Raw genomic sequence first — 17,699 nt, 5'->3', positions numbered from 1 at the left:
TTACAGGAGACAAAGTAGACTTTAAAAGTTTAAAAATGCTACATGAGTTAAAGAAGATAATTATATAAAGATTGAAGGGTTTATTCAAAAGGAAGATATAGCAATTATAGATATATGTTCACCCATTTCATTCTTGGGTACATATCTGGGGAAAAAAACAGTTAATTTGAAAAGCTACATACATCCCAATATTCACAGTAGTATGATTTATAATTGCCAAGATATGGAAGAAACTTAAGTGTCCATCAACAGATGAATGGATAAAGAAGATGTGGTAAAGGAATACTACTCATCTATAAAGAATATACTGAAATTTTGCCGTTTGCAGCAACATAGATGGACGTGGAGGGCATTAGGCTAAGTGAAATCAGTCAGACAAAGACAAATGCTGTATGATATCATATATATGGAATCTAAAAAACTAGTGAATATAATGAAAATGTAGACTCACAGAAATAGGGAATAAATGAATGATTACCAGTCAGGGGAGGGGCAACTTTGGGATGGGAAAGTGGGGGTACAAACTCCTGGTTGTTAGACTCAAGGGGGTACTGTACAACATGGGGCATATAGTCAGTAATTGTTAGTAACTGAAAATGGAAAATAACCTTTAAAATTTTGCTAAATGTTCTTAAATATAAAAATATATATGTATGCACCCAACACCAGAGATCCTAATTACATAAAGCAGATGTCTGTAGATCTAAAGGGAGAAATAGCCACACAATAATAGTAGGAGACTTCAGTACTCCACTTTCAGTAATGGGTGGAACATCCAGACAAAAAATCAATAAGGGAAAAAGAGGTGACCACCACTGTTACCAATGGACCAAGTCTTAACAAATCTAAGAAAACTGAAGTCATCCCAAATGTCTTTTCTGATCACAATGGAATGATACTACAAATCAATAAAAGGAAGAAAATGGGAAAATTAAAAATACATGGAAATTAAAGGACATAATCTTTATTAAAAAATTCCTTTAAAAAAAACTTGGGTGGGGGTGTAATTGTTTATACATTTATTTAAGTTTTAAATGGAGATACTGGAGATTGAACCCAGGGCCCCGAGTAGCTAAGCACATGCCCTAACACTGAGCTATACCCTCCCCATAAACAGCACACCCTTGGAAGAGGTATCAGCTCACACCAGTCATAACGGTCATCACTCAAAAGTCCACAAATAATAAATGCAGGAGAGGCTGTGGAGAAAAGGGAGCCCTCCTGCACTGTTGGTGGGAATGCAGTTTGGTGCAGCCATTGTGGAAAACAGTATAGAGGTTCCTCCAAAGATTAGGAATAGATTTACCATATGACCCAGTAAGCCCACTCCTGGACATATATCCAGAAGGAACCCTAATTCAAAAAGACACCAGCTCCCCAATGTTCATAGCAGAAATATTTACAATAGCCAAGACATGGAAACAACCTAAATGTCCAACAACAGATGACTGGATAAAAATGTTGTGGTATATTTATACAATGGAAAACTATTCAGCTGTAAAAATGACAACATAACACCATTTGCAGCAACATGGATGTCTCTGAGAATGTCATTCTAAGTGAAGGAAGCAAGAAAGAGAAAGAAAAATACCATATTATATCACTCATATGTGGAATCTAAAAAAGAAGAAGGAGGAAGAGAAGGAAAAGGACAAGGAGAAGGAGAAGAAGGAGAAGGAGGAGAATGGACATAAATATAAAACAGACTCATAGACATAGAATATAAACTTGTGGTTGCCATGGGAGAAGGGGGTACGAAGGGACAGACTGGGAGTTTGAAATTTGTAGATACTGACAGGTATATATAGAATAGCTAAACAAGTTTATACTGTATAGTACACGGAAATATATGCAAGGTCTTGTAATAGCTCATGGTGAAAAACTATAAAAATGAATATATGTATATTCATGTATGACTGAAAAATTTATACACCAGAATTTGGCACAACATTGAAAACTGACTGTAACTCAATAAAATTTAAATAAATAAATAAATACATAAGTAAACAACACATTCTTGGGTGACATTGGATCAAAGTAGAAACTCAAGGAGTAATTAGAAAATACTTTGAGACAAATGGAAATGAAAATACAACATACCAAAACTTATAAGATGTAACAAAAGCAGTACCAAGAAATACCAATAAACACCTACATCACAAAAGAGAAAGGCTAAATTAACTTAAATTTTTACCTCAAAGAAGTAGAAAAAGAACAAACTAAGCCCAAAGTTAACAGAAGGGAAGAAATAATAAAATTCATAGCACAAATAAATAAAATTAGAAAATAGGAAAACAGTAGAAAAATAGACAAAACTGAGTTTGTTTTTGAAAAGAGAAAGCAAAATTGACAAGCCCTTAGCAAGATTAAAAGAAACAGAGAAGACTCAAATAAATAAATAATAAATGAAAGAGAAGATGTTACAGCAGATGCCACAGAAGTTGCTTTTTTTTTTTAAGTATTAGAAACTATTTTGAACACTAAAATACCAATAAAGTGGACAACTTAGAAGTGGATAAGTTCCTAGACGCATACAAGCTACCAAGATGGAATCAAGAATAAACTGAAAGTTTGAACAGAACAAGAATAAATAAAAAGATTGTATCAGTAGTCAAACATCTTCCAACAAAAAAAATCTCAGAATCTGTTGTCTTTACAGGCAAATATACCATTTAAAAAGAAATTAATATCAATCCTTCTTAAACTCTTCCAAAAAAATGGAAGAAAGAACACTTCTAAACTCATTTTATGAAGCCAGCATTACCCTGACACCAAAATTAGACCAAAAAATTAGAAACAGAGCTTCCAATTGACCCAGCAATCCCACTTCTGTGTATGCACACAGGGAATTGCAGTCAGGCCCCCAGAGAGATGCCTGCACTCCCTGCTCACTGCAGCAGTGCTCACAGCAGTCGGAACATGGAAGCTGCCTGAACGTGCATTGACTGATCAATGGGTAAAGAAAAGCTGGTATATACACAAAATGGAATAGTATTCAGCCTTAAAAATAGAAGGAAATCCTCCCATTTGCAACACCATGAATGAACCTGGAAGACATTATGCTCAGTGAAGTAAGCCAGACACAGAAGGACAAATTCTCCATGATACCACTTATATGAGGAATCTAAAATAGTCAAACCCATAGACAAGAGCAGAAGGGTGGTTGCCAGGGCCTGTGGAGAGGAGGAACAAGAAGGTGATGGTCAAATGTTCAAAGTTTCAGTTAGGCAGGATGAATCAGTTCTAGAGTTTTGCAGGGCATGGCACCTGTAGTTAATAATGCCATATTGTGTACTTAAATCTTGGCTAAGAGGGTAGGCCTTCTGTTAAGGGTTCTCATCACAATACCAAGTGAAGAAGGTGGAGGAGACTTGGACTTGATGGATGTGCTTATGGCACAGACTGGTGTTGGCTTCACACACGTACAGTTATCTCCAGTGTCACTATGTCATATACATTAAACATGTCCAGCTTCTTCTGTGTCAATTATAGCTTGATACATTGATTGAAAGAAGTGAATGAAATCTGTTACAGTCTAGGGATCTGAAGACCTCATGGACAAAGCCATTGGGACACATTTATAATCCACAGTAAGTGACGTTAAGTGAGCAGAGCTGGCAGAGAATAATACAAACTGTCCTTTGACTATATAAAAAATAGGAAACTTGCAAAAATATTACAGTGATTACCTCCAGGTGATGGGATTACAGATGATTTTAACTTGTTTTTATTCAGTTTTCTGTATGTCTTCCACACAGGAAAAACAATGGAGGTCATTTCAGTCTGAATTTGTATCAGTCACAGTGATTAGTTATAGATGGCTGAATCCACTTTTTGTGGTCTGAGCAGAGGTGGACTTATTTCTGGGTGTTAAGACTGAGATTCCAGTACTACAAGGGAACATGAGTGGATGCTCCATAGCCAGGGACAACCCGCCTGGACAATCAGGTAACCCTACCCGTGACTGTTGCCATGGAAACCCACTGTCTGTGATGCTCAGGCCCAGCCACTGTGGCTGCTGCTGTAGGAGAACCAGAGCCCTCGTTCCCTGCCAGCCAGGAGCTGCTTCCCTACACCGCCCTGTGTTGCTCGCTCCCACCTTCACATCTTGAGCAGCCATCAGCCATCTGTCCAGAGGAGCCGAGGCCGCCTGCAGAGCCCTAGCTGCCCGGGGACTGGGAAATGTAGCTTTCAGGCTTCCCAGAGACTAACATACACAAGGCATAGAAGGTGGGAGTGGCACACATGTTGAATGAATCAGTCTGCAGAATCCCCCACAGAAGTGAGACAAAGGTGACAAACCACCACAAGTAACCTTGACCTTCTGAAGTCCACATGGTGTCTCAGGTATCCATGGTCTTATGATAAGGATGGCAGGAGGTTCTCTCATTCCAGGGAGTGCTGGCTCTCAGAGCCCCAGTCTCTGGCCTCCTCGTGCATGAACTGGCAGTGGAAGTGTAGAGGCTTACCCTCCCCTGGAAGCTGACTCAGCCAGGACACCAGCCACCTCTCTGCAGCGGCTCCCAGACTTCCTGATGGGCCATTTCCCACTGCCTACAGTGGGGGTGTAGGGGGAATCCCACAGCAGCAGTTCCTGCAGTGGGGGATCCTGCAGTGGGAGGATCCCGCAGGGGGGCTGCACAGTGGTGGCAGGTGTGTTAACAGCCATACTGAGGCACCTTCCTTCCTCTTCCCTCTTCCCTACACCCTTGCCTCCATCTCCCACATAAACTCCTTGTGCCAGAAGCCTCATCTCCATGTGGGTCTGGGGCAGCTCAGACTAAGGCACCTCTGGCCTCAGCGTGAGCACATGTGAAGCCTCATCCTGGCTCCTGATGTGGTCAGACCCCTGGACATGAGCTAACAGGTGTGAGACTACTTCCATGACCTCACACACATTCACACCAGTTTGGAAAGTCATCCTGTTCCTAGTTCTTGTCCTCCCGAGCAGGAAACCAGAGGGTTCTGAGCTGCTCCCGCTGCCTGCTGCCCAGTCCATGGTGATGCCACGGACACGTGCACACACAGGCATCTTCTGCCTGAGCCCTGCCTACCCCATCTCTGTGTCCTGCATTGCTCCTTCTGTCCTAGGACCAGCAAGGATGCACCATGGGTTTCACGGGTGTCCTCCTAACGTGCCGTCCTTGGCTTATATGTGACCGTGCTGTCAGCATGTGAGGTGGGCTCACACAACACACGAATCCTGGAGCGCTCGGGGCCAGGCCCTGCGCTGAGACCCTGCACTCGGAGCTGCCTCACCCACTAGGGAAGGCGCCCTTCCCTCCGGGCACCCAGGTCTGCCTGTAAGCGCCGCCCAGGGAGGGGGCTCACAGCCTCACAGTGCACCTTCAGGCAGGTGCTGGGAGAAGCGGCTTTATTGATCAGCCTCTCCAGCCCAGGGGTCCACCTTTACACCTTCCACATTCTTGGGGCTCAATCTTCCTGTCACCCCCAGTCCACTGAGGAGGAAATCGAGGCTCCTAGAGGTGGAGTGACATTCTGAGCTGGCTTGGCAAGCAGTCAGGGGTAGGGTTGGGCAGGAACCAGGAAGGTCTGCTCAGGGTCCATTCTTGTTCCCTGGTGTGTCCTGGCCTCTCACACACGGGGCTTTCCACAGTGATGGGGCCTCTGGCATTGCGCCTTACTGTGCTTCAGTCTCTGAGCCCGGAGGCCCTGTCAGCCTTAGCTCCAGGGAACTGCAGTGCCCATGACAGACCCCGTGTCCTCACAGAGGAAGACAGGTGGTAAACAGACGAAGATAAGTTCACCTCCACAGCCCCGAGGGATGGAGAGGCGGGGAGGAGGCGTCGTGTGTTTCTGGTCCCTCGCTGCATCACAGCTCCTGGCAGCAAATATTTATTGTCTTGGTTCCTGGAGGACAGAAGCAGACAGAGCTGGGTGGTTCTGACTCAGGGTCCCTCATGAGGTTGCAGTCAAGACATCAGCTGGGGCCGCACCATCCAAGGGGCTGGGGAGTCACAGACGGTGAAGGAGGTGTGCGTTTCTCACACATGGGCCCCTCACAGGGCAGCTCACTCGGCAGGACAGGACAGCTCACAGGACAGGACAGGGCAGGACAGGACAGCTCACAGGACAGGACAGGGCAGGACAGGGCAGCTCACAGGACAGGATAGGGCAGGACAGGGCAAGGCAGGGCAGGGCAGCTCACAGGACAGGACAGGGCAGGGCAGGGCAACTCACAGGAAAGGACAGGGCAGCTCACAAGACAGGACAGGGCAGCTCACAGGACAGGGCAGCTCACAGGACAGGACAGGGCAGCTCACAGGACAGGGCCACTGGCTTCCTCCGGGGTGCAAGGTCAAGATGGAGTTAAGAAATACACACACACGCACTGCCTACTTTTTCTGTCATATCTGTGATAAAATGGAGAAGGAAAACAAAGAGGAAGAGCTCTCTGACTGCTCCAGGCCACCCTTCCTCAACGGCCTGTGCTGGCTTTTGTTTTGGAGAGTCTGGCTGATGGGACTGGGCTGACCTGGTCACTACCCTGGGGCAGGAGGAGCACAGGGTTCTATTGGCCACTCAGGTCCCTGACATCTGCCAGTGTCCTGGTGGTATGGCTGTGTCGGCGAGCACTGGTGCCCACCTAGAAGTGCTGGGAGGGAGTCGGGTCCTTCTGGTCAAGGGGTTTGCACTCAGACAACTGGGAACCACCGGCTGTTCACTCATTTGCTGCTGGTGAGCCTGAGGTGGTGGCTGGGTGCTGCCAGACATCCAGGCTCATCCAAATGTGGCAATAGGCCTGGGTTTTTGAGGAGCAAACCGGGGGCTCTGTCCCCCCTTCTAAAAATAATAATGGCACTTTGTTGAAAAATTGTGGTTTCTTTTCATTAAAAATTATTGATAAACTCACAGGAGACATAAAATACTCATCTATATAGGGGTGTGTGTGTGTGTGTTGTTAATAGTTTGAAGATCCACTGTCCTCACTGCTCAAGTCAGTAAAAGAAAACAAACCTCTCCCAGGGGTCCAGTGCCCTGACTTCAGTGACAGTCCTGTGTCTGTTCTGCCTCCTCTTCTGACTCCCCGACAGGCACCTCTCAGCCGCAGCACTGGGCTTTTCTGTTCTACTTCCCTCTTTGGGGACTGGCCATCTGGGCGACGCACTCTGAGGCCGTGGCTGGTGAGTGTCCGCTGTGTGGATGGGCCACGCTCGTCTGTGCTCCTGATGAGGCATGCTGGGCCTGTTCTTGCTCAGGGCCCGGGACTCACTGCTAGGCCGGCTCCCACGTTCCACTGGCATTTACACTGGAAGCAGGATTTCTGGGTCAGAGGGGGCCTTCACTTTCCTGGCCAAGAAGAGCATCTTTCCTAAAAATTGAGCAGGTGGGTGTGCCAGGCCCCGTACCTACCTGGGAGGATGGGAGCAGCATTGTACGGGGACATCTAAGCCACACTACTGCCTGAGCCGTGCTGTGGGGAAGAGCAGGTGCTTCGAGAGGGGGGAATAAGGAGGGGGGCCTGGCCGATGCCCCTCCTATCCCTCCCCAAGTTAGAAGCACAGTCGCTGGGCGGGAGCTGCACAAAGCATCAGGCAGGAGGGAGTGTGTGCAGAGCTGCCAAGGCTGGAAAAGCCGCCACGACCCAGGGTCACCACCCAGGAGGCTGGACAGCAGAAGTTCATCTTCCTACAGTTCCGGTGGGGGGAGGCCCAGCAAAGTCCAGCGAGGTCACTTTCTGGTGATGACAATCCTCCTGGACGCCAGCTGGCTGCCTCCTCGCTGTGTCCACATGGGGCGGGGAGCCAGCTCTGGGGGCTCTCTCTCCTGTAAGGACACCAGACCAACAGGGTGTGGCCACCCTCAGGACCTCACTCAACCTCTGTACCCCCAAACCCTGTCACATGGGGTGATCTCAACCTGTGGCTCTGCGGGGCACAAACCCCAGTCTGAAAAGGTGAGGGGAGTCTGAGGACCCGGAGCAGGCGGGGGCGAGGGCGGGGCGGCATTCAGGAACCTGCTGTCCTGAAACCAGCCGCCCCTAAACGCAGCAGTTTAAAGCAATCTTCATTTACCCCCGCCGGGCTACACGGGGCGGGCAGGCCCGGGGGCGGCTCCTCTCCGCCGCCGGGACCTCAGCGGAGGCCTTGCCCACAGGGGCCGCCATCCCGGGCGCAGCGCGGCCGGTGGCCGGGCCTCCGCCTCCGTGTGGCTGCCGGGTTTCCGCCCAGCCTGCCGGCTGGTTTCCAAGAACAACGAAGCAAAAGCTGCCACCCTTTGCAGGTCGGGTCTGAGCCTGGCAGGTGTGTCATTTCTGTCTTGTGGAAGTCAGAGACGGTCCAGATGCTGGCCACTCACATCCCAGACCTCGTCTTTTTTTTTTTTTTTTTACAAGAATACTATGAATTTAAGGAGTACATGATGAAATTTCGGTGTGTATATACATAGTGAAAAGATTACTACTGGCAAGCTAATTAACACACCCACCTCCTCACCCATTTCTCACTTTGTGTGGTGGGGGCATCTCAAGGCTACTCTCTTGATGAGTGTCCCTGACACGATGCAGTGTCATTAACCATGGTCGTCCTGCTGCACCTGTGTTCGCAGATGCACCTACCCTACAGAACTGGCACTTCTGACCCAGGGCCACGTCTCCCTGTTTCTCTGTTACAGCAGCTGGGCCTGCCTCTAAGCAGGACAGCAGTCTAGGAAGGGACACTGCTAGCGGTTCCCCCGGGTCAAGCTGCTCCCAGGACCACAGATGCCTGAGGTTTCCAGTCCTCCCTTCCGTGGGTGACAGCCAAGCCCGGCTCCAGTCCACTCTCCCCTCTGGACACTTCTCTGGAAATCCAACATGTGAAGATGGATGCTCCCAACTAAATGAGTCAGGAGCTGACATCTTCCAGAGTGCAGCCCCACTGTCTCCCAAAGACGCAGTGTGTGTGTAAATACGCTGTACTGACTCCTTCCCTGCTGACATTTGTGGATCTAACTGATTTACTCAGGGAACAGGGAGGCTCACAAGTGATGTAACTTGGTTATTACTGGAAAGATTAGTTTGAAACTGACAACTTCTCTACTAAGCTAGGTGTAAAAGCTTAATTTGAAAACCAATGAAACTCCACTCACAGTGTGAAGGCAGGACATGGTTAAGCCTGGGCCTGAGCCCTCAGTTTGGGAAGACAGATATTTAGGACCTTGCAGGTCCTGTCCACATAATGTTTATGTCTCCTCCACCCTCAAGGAGCCTATGATATTATGGGGGAAAGGAATTCTAATTTATATTAAAATATTAAACTTGTTGACGATGTAAAAATTATACAGGTCTTTTGTTCTTCATTTGTTTACTATAAGTGTCTGCAAAGAGTCTCACAGGCTGGTTTGAAATAGATTATTTTAGTAGAAAATCTGTGGTTCAGGAAGGCCAAGAGATCAGGAGACAACTGCCATTGAAAAGGCAGTTTCTACTCACCGGACTGGCGGTGGGCCGGCACCCAACGTGGGGCCACACCACGGGGGGAATCCCGGGGCCAGGAGCGGAGGGGCAGGGCGCTGTGAACAGGGGCTGTCACAGGGTTTCTGCAGGAGGGAAAGGCGAGGCAGGTGAGCAGGCTGAGGACTGGCCAGTTGAGTAACTTCATGGGTTCTAGGGTTGAATGGCGACCCCAAGTGTCTGGACTTGACTCTGGGTGAGCTGGGCAGGTGGACAGTGGCTCAGTGTGAGTCCAAGTCCAGTGGAAAAGGTGGGGGGTTAGACCTTGAAGAAGGATTCCTCCTGGGGTGAGAGGGCCCACAAGGGAGGCAGGAGGCCAAGTCCAGGTGACTGAGAACAGGGTGTGTCCCGCCTAGGCCTGCAGGGCAGATGAAGGCATCCAGTCTGCAGAAGGTAGAAACACGGTCCATACAAGGGCTCCCCTCAGATGTCACCTCAGAGGAGGAGCCTTCCCTGCCTGCACAGTCTACAGGGACAGCCTCCTCCACGCACATCTCCCCAGCAGACACCCACTTCTTTTCCTGCATAGCATTCAGGACTCGGCCACTGCTCCGCACCCAGCCGTGGTTCCGCTGCCCAGAGGGAAAGCCCTCACAGGAGCCATCAAGCCCTGCACGACCTGGGCCCTACCTCTCTGTCTCCCCTGCCACCACTGGCCCCCCAACCCGGCCCTCTCCTCCTCCACCCTGAACTTCTGACTTATCTGAAGTCTGTGTGCTCTCCAGAGCACGTGTCCCTCCTCACACACTGTGTGTGCTCACTGTGTGTCTCACCCACTGTGTGCCTCCCACCCAGGTCAGTGCCCAGCACACAGTAGGGCTCAGCAAGTAGTGAATTAATGACTCTTACCATCGTTGCTGGGGAGATTCTTGTCTGTGGCCTACAGCGTTCATACACCCGACACACATTCACTGTGGTCCTACTGTGTGCTGGGCGGGTTCCAGATACCAGGCACAGCAGGGAGTGAAGCAGGCAGGTCTCCATTCTCATGCAGCAGACAGCCTGGTGGGGGACACAGAGAAAAATAAGTAAAATACACACAATGTCCGGCGGTGATAAGTTACATGGAGAAAAATAAGGTCAGGGAAGACATTTGAGCAGACACCTGGAGGTGTTTTAGAAGCAGAGGGAGAGAGTTCCTGGCTGAAAGAGCAGCCAGTGCAAAGGCCCTGAGGCCACAGTGGGATGCACGTGGAGGGTCTTAGATGTCCTTGTGGATTCTTTGTCCCACCTTGAGTATGTATGTTGTTTTTTATTTGTAAGCATTAATCTCACCTTTCTAGCTAAATAACCTGCATCATTAATCTGTAAAATTTAGCCAATTCTGCCTCAGGTGTTTTGGGCACAATGGCGAGCTAGTTACTTGGGTTGGTAAAGAACTACCAGGGTCTGAGAAGGGTTTAGGAAAGTTTAATAGGGACACTGCTATAGGCCACATCGGGCCCCACAGACAAGAGGTGTCTGCATGAGCACCAAGGGTAGGAGTGTGGGGTCTGTTATTGCGGGGTGCTGTGCACACAAGGAGGAGGGGGCTGCATGATCAATTCATGCACAGGTACCTGGTTGGTTGTGAGATCTGTCAGGGGCTTCCCTGAACAACAGGATTTACCACTTTGATAAGGGCAGGATGTGAGGCCTGTGTTCCTGAGGCAATGAGTTTTCATAGAGTAAACACACATTAAGACAAGATGTTTTATATCTTGTAGAAACGAAGGTGTGCAAAGGGTCGTGCAGTGGGGAGTGGGAGGTAATTTGCCACTAGGCTCCAGGCATACAGAGAGCCCAGGGGTGGGTCTGTATGCCTCAAGAGAGTGCCAGCTGTCTCCACACCAGGGACTTAGTATGGAAACAGGAGAACCTGGGTTGTCAGCACGTGTCTGAGTGACCTCCCTAAGCCCAGCTCTGTTAGGCACCAGGCAGCTGTGAAGTGAACACGAAGATCTACGTCCTGAGGTCCCAGTGAGTGAACATCTTGACATCCTCAAGCCCCTTCTCCTGCACCATTGCCCCACTCATCTGGGTCTCAGGCTCTGACCCTGACCTCAGTGGCACCTTTGTCCCCTACCTCCAGCTCCTCTGGACAACTCTGTGCTGAGTTGTTCCAGGTCAGCGAACCCCAAACTGGGCTCTGCCCTTGCCCCATGACTTCCTCCTCCCTGTGAAGTCCCCTCATGAAAGAGGCCACCACCAGTGGGATCCTTTAGTTCTGAGGCTCGGCCTTCCTCATCCCTCTGATGCCTCCCGGCCCATGATCCCGCTCTGGGGAAACCCCATCATCCTCTCCTCCCCGATTCAGCCTCGGGCTGCACACAAACACCCTGTTCACAATCCTCAATGAGGCGGGTCCATGTTCACTTGAGGACACAGATTTTGACAAGTGGGCAGAGTTGGGAATGAACAGCAGGACCCTGGAGCAGAGGACAGACAAGGACTCCAAATTCACCAGAGCACAGGTTATAGTGGTGGCAAGTTGTCCATAAATGATGAGGCTGGCATCACACTGCAGCCTGGCCCTCTGTTCCCCCAGGGTGCCCTGTGTTTCCTGCCTTGGCCTGGGGGGCTGCCCCCCTCACTCTCTGTTAGAGGGATGTTCATTCATTCATTCACACTCTCATTTATCATGTACGTGGGTTCCGGCTAGATGACAGCTTATCCTTGGAGACACAGCTCAGACCTCACCTCCTCCATGAAGTTCTTCTGGATTCCAAGTCCCTCCTGCAGCCCCTCTGGCCTCCCCTGGCACCCCCAGAGCTGGGACATCACTCTGATTACCTCTCCAATCTGTGAGCTCTGTGAGAGCCCTGGGCCCAATATGGAAAGTGACTCAGAAAAATGTGCCAAAGGGGCTAAGAAAAATGCTACTAGTTCTGTGTTACAGACAAGGACACTGAGGTACAAGGAGGGCAGTGTCTACCCAAGGCCACAGAGCAGGATCTCAGTGAGCCCTTCCATGGCCCTGTTACTAGTTCTCCATTACAGATGAAGACACTGAGGCACAGAGAGGGAACAGGGACCTGCTATAACCTTGGCCCCATGGCCTGTGTCTTTATGACCAGCTCCATGCTGCCAGCAGGGGTGTAGGCCTGGAATGGATGTTGAAAGCAGCCTGACCCCCAGGGCCCCGTCAGATGCAGAGTCACTCAACACCTACTCCACACCCCTGGGGTGAGGCCCTCATTGCTGCTCCTGGAAGCTGGCTGGGCCTCCCTGTGGATTGTCATGGGACAGCCCAGGAGAGGCTTGGGACAGCCACAGGGCCCCTGAGGCTCCCTGTCCCCAGCTGAGCAGCTCTGATCCCCTTGACTGTCCCTGGCAGAGGCCTGATGACAAGAAGTATCAGCCGTGCAGCCAGGTGTGCTGTGAACATGAGGAAATGGGGCACTATGCAGCTACATGCAGATGTTCATGTATTTACTCAATAATCATTGATTCAGGCCTTGCAGGGTGGCTGGCCTGGGCCCAGGCCTGGGTGTCCAGCAGTGAATAAAACCAACCCCTTGATCCTCCTGGGAAAGCAGTGCTCAGAGAAACGGGCCTTCAGTGCCCCCTCCCTGCTCCCCATGAACAATCACACTGAGATGAGGCTGCGGCCGTGGGTCCCAGTGGAGGGTGAAGGGAGGGGGGACACCCAGAGTGGGCACCGATCATGAGCCTGGACACTGGAACCAGATGGCCTGGGCTCTGTAACCTGGGGTGGTCCCCTCACCTGTCCTCTCTGTGCCTCAGTTACTTCTTCTGCAGGAATGGGTGACAACGGCTGTCCCTGCCCCACAAATTTCCATGAGGAGTCAGTGAGCTTCTCTTTCTTAGGCGTGTAGGACAGTGGCCATGGGTCAGGATCCCGCTCACCTCACAATAGTCTGTCCCACTTTAAAGATGAGAAAGTCAAGGCTGAGGGGGTTATGAGACCAGCCCGGGCTCGCCTCCACCTCATGCTCTGCTGACATCCCCTCCACCCAGCTCTTCTGTGTTCATGTCATCCTTTTGTCCCTCATATTGTTAAGAATCTCTGAGCAAATCCACATGAATGGAGACACACCCTCTCACCACTTTGGTCTCTCTGGGCCATGAGCAAGACGGGGTTATCGGGCTCCCCCAGACAGTCCAGGAGGCCCAGCATGTCCATCAGTGCACTTCCACTCAGCACGGAGTCGGTGTGAGGCCCAGGGCCAGAAGGCACTGGATTAGCCCAGAATTGAGGAATGCCAGGTGCGTGGTGAAGCACACAGAGGCCCCTGGAAGACAGTGTCCAGGCAGCCAAGGTGTAGGGCCTGAGGGTGCCCAGAAGGAGCAGAGGACAGAGTCCAGCCTGGACACCACCCCCTGCTGGGCCATGAGAGGGGATGAGAATTGGGACAAGCCAGGGCCCTGCTAGGACTTCTCCTCATCCAGCAAAGAGGCGAGAAAAAGACAAGGAGACAAGTGCAGCTGACCCCACGGCCCTCCCTGTGGGCGGGTGCTGCTTCCAGTATCCTGGAGGTTCCTTAAAAACTTGTAAAGTGTCTGCTTGTTCCAGCCCTGTGTGGGCAGAACTGAGGCAGGGAGGATAGTGACTCAGGACAGAGCTAGGATTCGGCCCAGTGTGTGCTGGGCCCCTCGCTGAGAGCAGCCTCTGGGCATCATGGACTCAGGAATTACCCCGACCTCCCTCTTAAGGCTCTTGACATGTTAGCAGGGAAGGTCCCAGGGCCCATACCCTATCAGGGGATCCCAACAAGTGGGATCACCACAGTCCTGGGAAAGGAGAGAGTGTGGGCTGGGCGTCAGGTCTGCATTAGACCCCAGTGCTGCCCTTACCACCGTGTGGCCTGGAGGCTTTCCACTACCTCTCTGTGCCTGGCTTTCCAGCACTGACTCAGAGGACTGCTGTGCTTGGCACACAGTAGGCCCTCAATCAGAGGAAAAAGCCAGCCCTCCCCCAAGAATCTCTCCTCTTACAGGTCCAAAGCTAAGCTATGTGCTACATGTCACCAGAGCTGACCCTTGACAATCAGGGCAAGTGCAATCCTGAAGCTCCTCCCTCCTGCCTGAGGCCCTTCCCTCCTCAGTGACAGTGGCTCAGAGCAGACCTCTGCAACCCAGAAGTCTGAACTGAGCCTTGTGACCTGGGGAAGTCCCTGTTCCACACAACTTGGTTTCCAGGTCCTTCCAACAAGGCACACAAGCACCTGCTCAGTGTTTTAGCTGCAAGGTCCTCCCTTTGCAAATTGCCCCATCACAACCGGGCTAGAAGATGTAAGCTCCAGACCACGTGACTATCAGACGCATGACTTCAGGGAAACATCCCTGCCCACACTGCACTCCTGAGAACCCAACTCCTAGAAGAGGGGATGGTGACCCACAGCTCTGCAGTTTTATCAGAACACAGCCCCCACCCACCCACTATTGGAAACACGTGTGAGAAGTGATGATTCCCGAGTGCCTGGACCCCGGTCATCCAGAAAGCAGAGGTCGCGGCTGACCTCGTGGCGCAAAGGTAGCGGGTCTGACTCCAGAAAGCTGAGGTCAGGGTAACAGACAGACTAGGAGAAAGTACTTTCAGACCATATATCTGATAAGGGGTTAACACCCAAAACATATAAGGAATTCTAACAGTTCAACAGCAAAAACAAGCAATCTGATTTAAAAAGTGGGCAGAGGAACTGAATACATTTTTGTAAAGAAAACACACAGATGTCCAACAGGTACATGAAAAGGTGCTCAACATCACTCATCATCAAGGGAATGCAAATCAAAACCACAGTGCGATATCCCCTCCCACCTGTCAGGATGGCTGTCATCAAAATACAAGAGATGACAAGTGCTGGCTGGGTTGTGGAGAAAAGGGAAACTCATGCGCTGTTGGTGGGAATGTAAACTGTGCCATCACTGTGGAAGACAGTATGGAGTTTCCTCAAAAATTCAAAAATAGAACTCCCATATGGTCCAGCAATTCCACTACTGGGAATATAGCCAAAGGAAATGTAATCACTATTTTAAAGAGAGAATAGTGCCCTCATGTTCGCTGCAGCATTATTTTCAATAACCAAGATATGGAAACAACCTGTGTCCATCGACAGATGAATGGATAAAGAAAATGTGATATATACAGAGGGAGAGGCTTCAATGTTCCAATTTTACATATGAGAAAACTGAAGCTCATTTGCTTTGAATAATTGAGCAAGTGATGGTGGAAGCTTTGAACCCCAGTTTTCTGATTTCGAAGCTACACCTTAACCCTGATTTTTAGAAGTTAGGGGTACAGGCTCTGGGGACCCTCTACCTTCCACACTTGTAGTCATGCTCCGGGGCCGCCATCCCAGAGGTGGCTGCGTAAACACATTTAATCTGCTTATTCTGCACCTGCTCAGCCCTTGGCTGCCACTCTGTTGTCACTGCCTGATACCAGCTGAGGTTTTATAGGTGAATCATCACCAGCTACCCGCCCACCCCCCTTGACATGTGGGGCAGGCCCCTCCTAGCCTGGTCATTCTAAATCTTTAGCTCACACATCAGCACAAATGCTTCAAAAGAGCCTCACTTCCTGTGTGGAGGTGTTGACAAGGGGAAGGGAAGGGAGTTTGCGGTGGTCTCTTACTCTGAAGGTGACACATGAAAGGGATATATTTATGTCCATAATGGGACTCAATTTGAAGCTAAGAACGTGGTCACAGAGAGGAGTAAAAGCTGAGAGGCTACAAAGCTGCTGAGAAAGGGGCTTGACTATTGGATTGCAAATGTGTAATTTAATTTAAAATATCATCCCCCTGGATGACAACAATTTGCCCCCAAGTTGAGAATTGGTCCCCTGACCCCTGGGCACCCCTCACTTCCAGAATGTAATCATCTGAGCATGGGGGGCTTTAATTTGGGGTGCTGTTCCCTCAGTCATAGGTGTACCTGCTCACATGTGCACCCATGAATTGCAGTGCCCACATGTCAAAGCGCCTCTCACACCTGGCCAAGGAGGCCCAGGTCATAAGAAAGGAATTACAGTCTGTGGTGTCACACATGAGTCCCTGTAGGGGTGAGTGTTGTATAGAGAAGAGCCCACCCCTCCGCTCCCCACCCTCACCTCCAGGTGGAGTGATGGACGGAGCAGGACTCCTGAGCCCCTAGGCTTAGCAAGCATCCTGGCTAAGGGTGGGGAGGCTGCCCACTCTGAAGTCATAGGTCAGATGGTAGATTGGAGTCCCACCCCCACAGCTCACCAGCAAGCCCCTCTAGTCTGTTTTCTCCTCTGTAAACTGGAACCCAGTCACCCTCACCCTCAGACGTGGGGGCAGCCTGTGTAAATTACAACACAAAACTCTGGGCTGTTCCAAGTGCCCTGGGGTGTCCAGCCCCAAGGCTAGGCACATGGGAGAGGAGAGGTGTGGGTTAGCAGGTGTGACAGCAGAGCTGAGACCCGGCTGAGTGTGTGCACACTAATATCCAGGAACTGGGAGTTGCCACTAGGCAAATCCATTCACTGAGGCCATATTTACTCTCCCTTGTCAGTTACAATCCTCTATTTGAACAGAGGGCTCTGGAATCTATTAGCCACATCATTGCCTGTCACCACACTGTTGCAGTTCCAGGGTCTCCATTTAGCCAACTTGAAAGAATAGTTTTGTTTTTGTTTGTTTTAAACCAGTGACAGAAAACCAAAGTGGCTTAAAGAAGCAAACAGGGCAGGAGAGAATGACTTACTTAACTGAGACATTCACAGGGAGACAGCTTCAGGCAGGGCTTTATCTGGTGCTCAGTGACATCAGCAGAAGTCATCCTTCCCCACCTCTGGGTTCTGGCATTGGTGCCATCTTCACATGGCTCTGCCTTTATGAGAGCAAGACAGCCACCAACTGCCACAGGATGACATCACCACCCCTCAACTCCCAACTGAAATAGAACTTCTCTTCCCCTAGGTTTCCAGCACCACGGCCTGAACTCTGTGGAGCCTGATTGGGCTGGTGCCCAGCCCTGAGCCAATCACAGTGGCCAGGGAGGATGGAAAATGCTGATTGGCCAGATCGAGGCCATGTCACCATCCTCTCCAGGAAACCTGTGGGTTGTTCACCCATTTCCACAGGGGAAGAGTGTGATGTCTCCCAGAGGATCCTGCTATTAGCCCAATCTGCAGTTAGCATGATGAGCTGGGATGAATCCCTCTGCTTGGTGACAAGTGACAGGTCACTTAGTGGTTCTTTGCTCCAGAGAGGGCGGCATGTCCACTCAGGTTTGCAGCTTCAGGTCCAGAATATAGCAGAAAAGCCTCCAGTCTCCC

At 50.3% G+C, this 17,699-nt stretch overlaps 1 long non-coding RNA gene across 1 annotated transcript; it reads right to left on the bottom strand.

Moving 5' to 3' along the window:
- Nucleotides 1–7,698: 7,698 nt before the first annotated feature.
- LOC116278553 (uncharacterized) lies at nt 7,699–17,291 on the bottom strand. The gene is made up of 5 exons (XR_012067881.1): nt 17,126–17,291; nt 10,304–10,456; nt 9,719–9,812; nt 9,434–9,540; nt 7,699–7,788 (listed from the first exon to the last, which is right to left on the bottom strand). It is a non-coding gene; the product is annotated as an uncharacterized lncRNA (long non-coding RNA).
- Nucleotides 17,292–17,699: the final 408 nt, after the last annotated feature.

The sequence above is a fragment of the Vicugna pacos genome, unplaced genomic scaffold, assembly GCF_048564905.1.
Source record: "Vicugna pacos unplaced genomic scaffold, VicPac4 scaffold_5, whole genome shotgun sequence".
NCBI lineage: Eukaryota > Metazoa > Chordata > Mammalia > Artiodactyla > Camelidae > Vicugna > Vicugna pacos.
The sequence above is the reverse complement of the archived record's forward strand: the minus strand, read 5'-3'. Positions and strand labels throughout refer to the sequence as shown.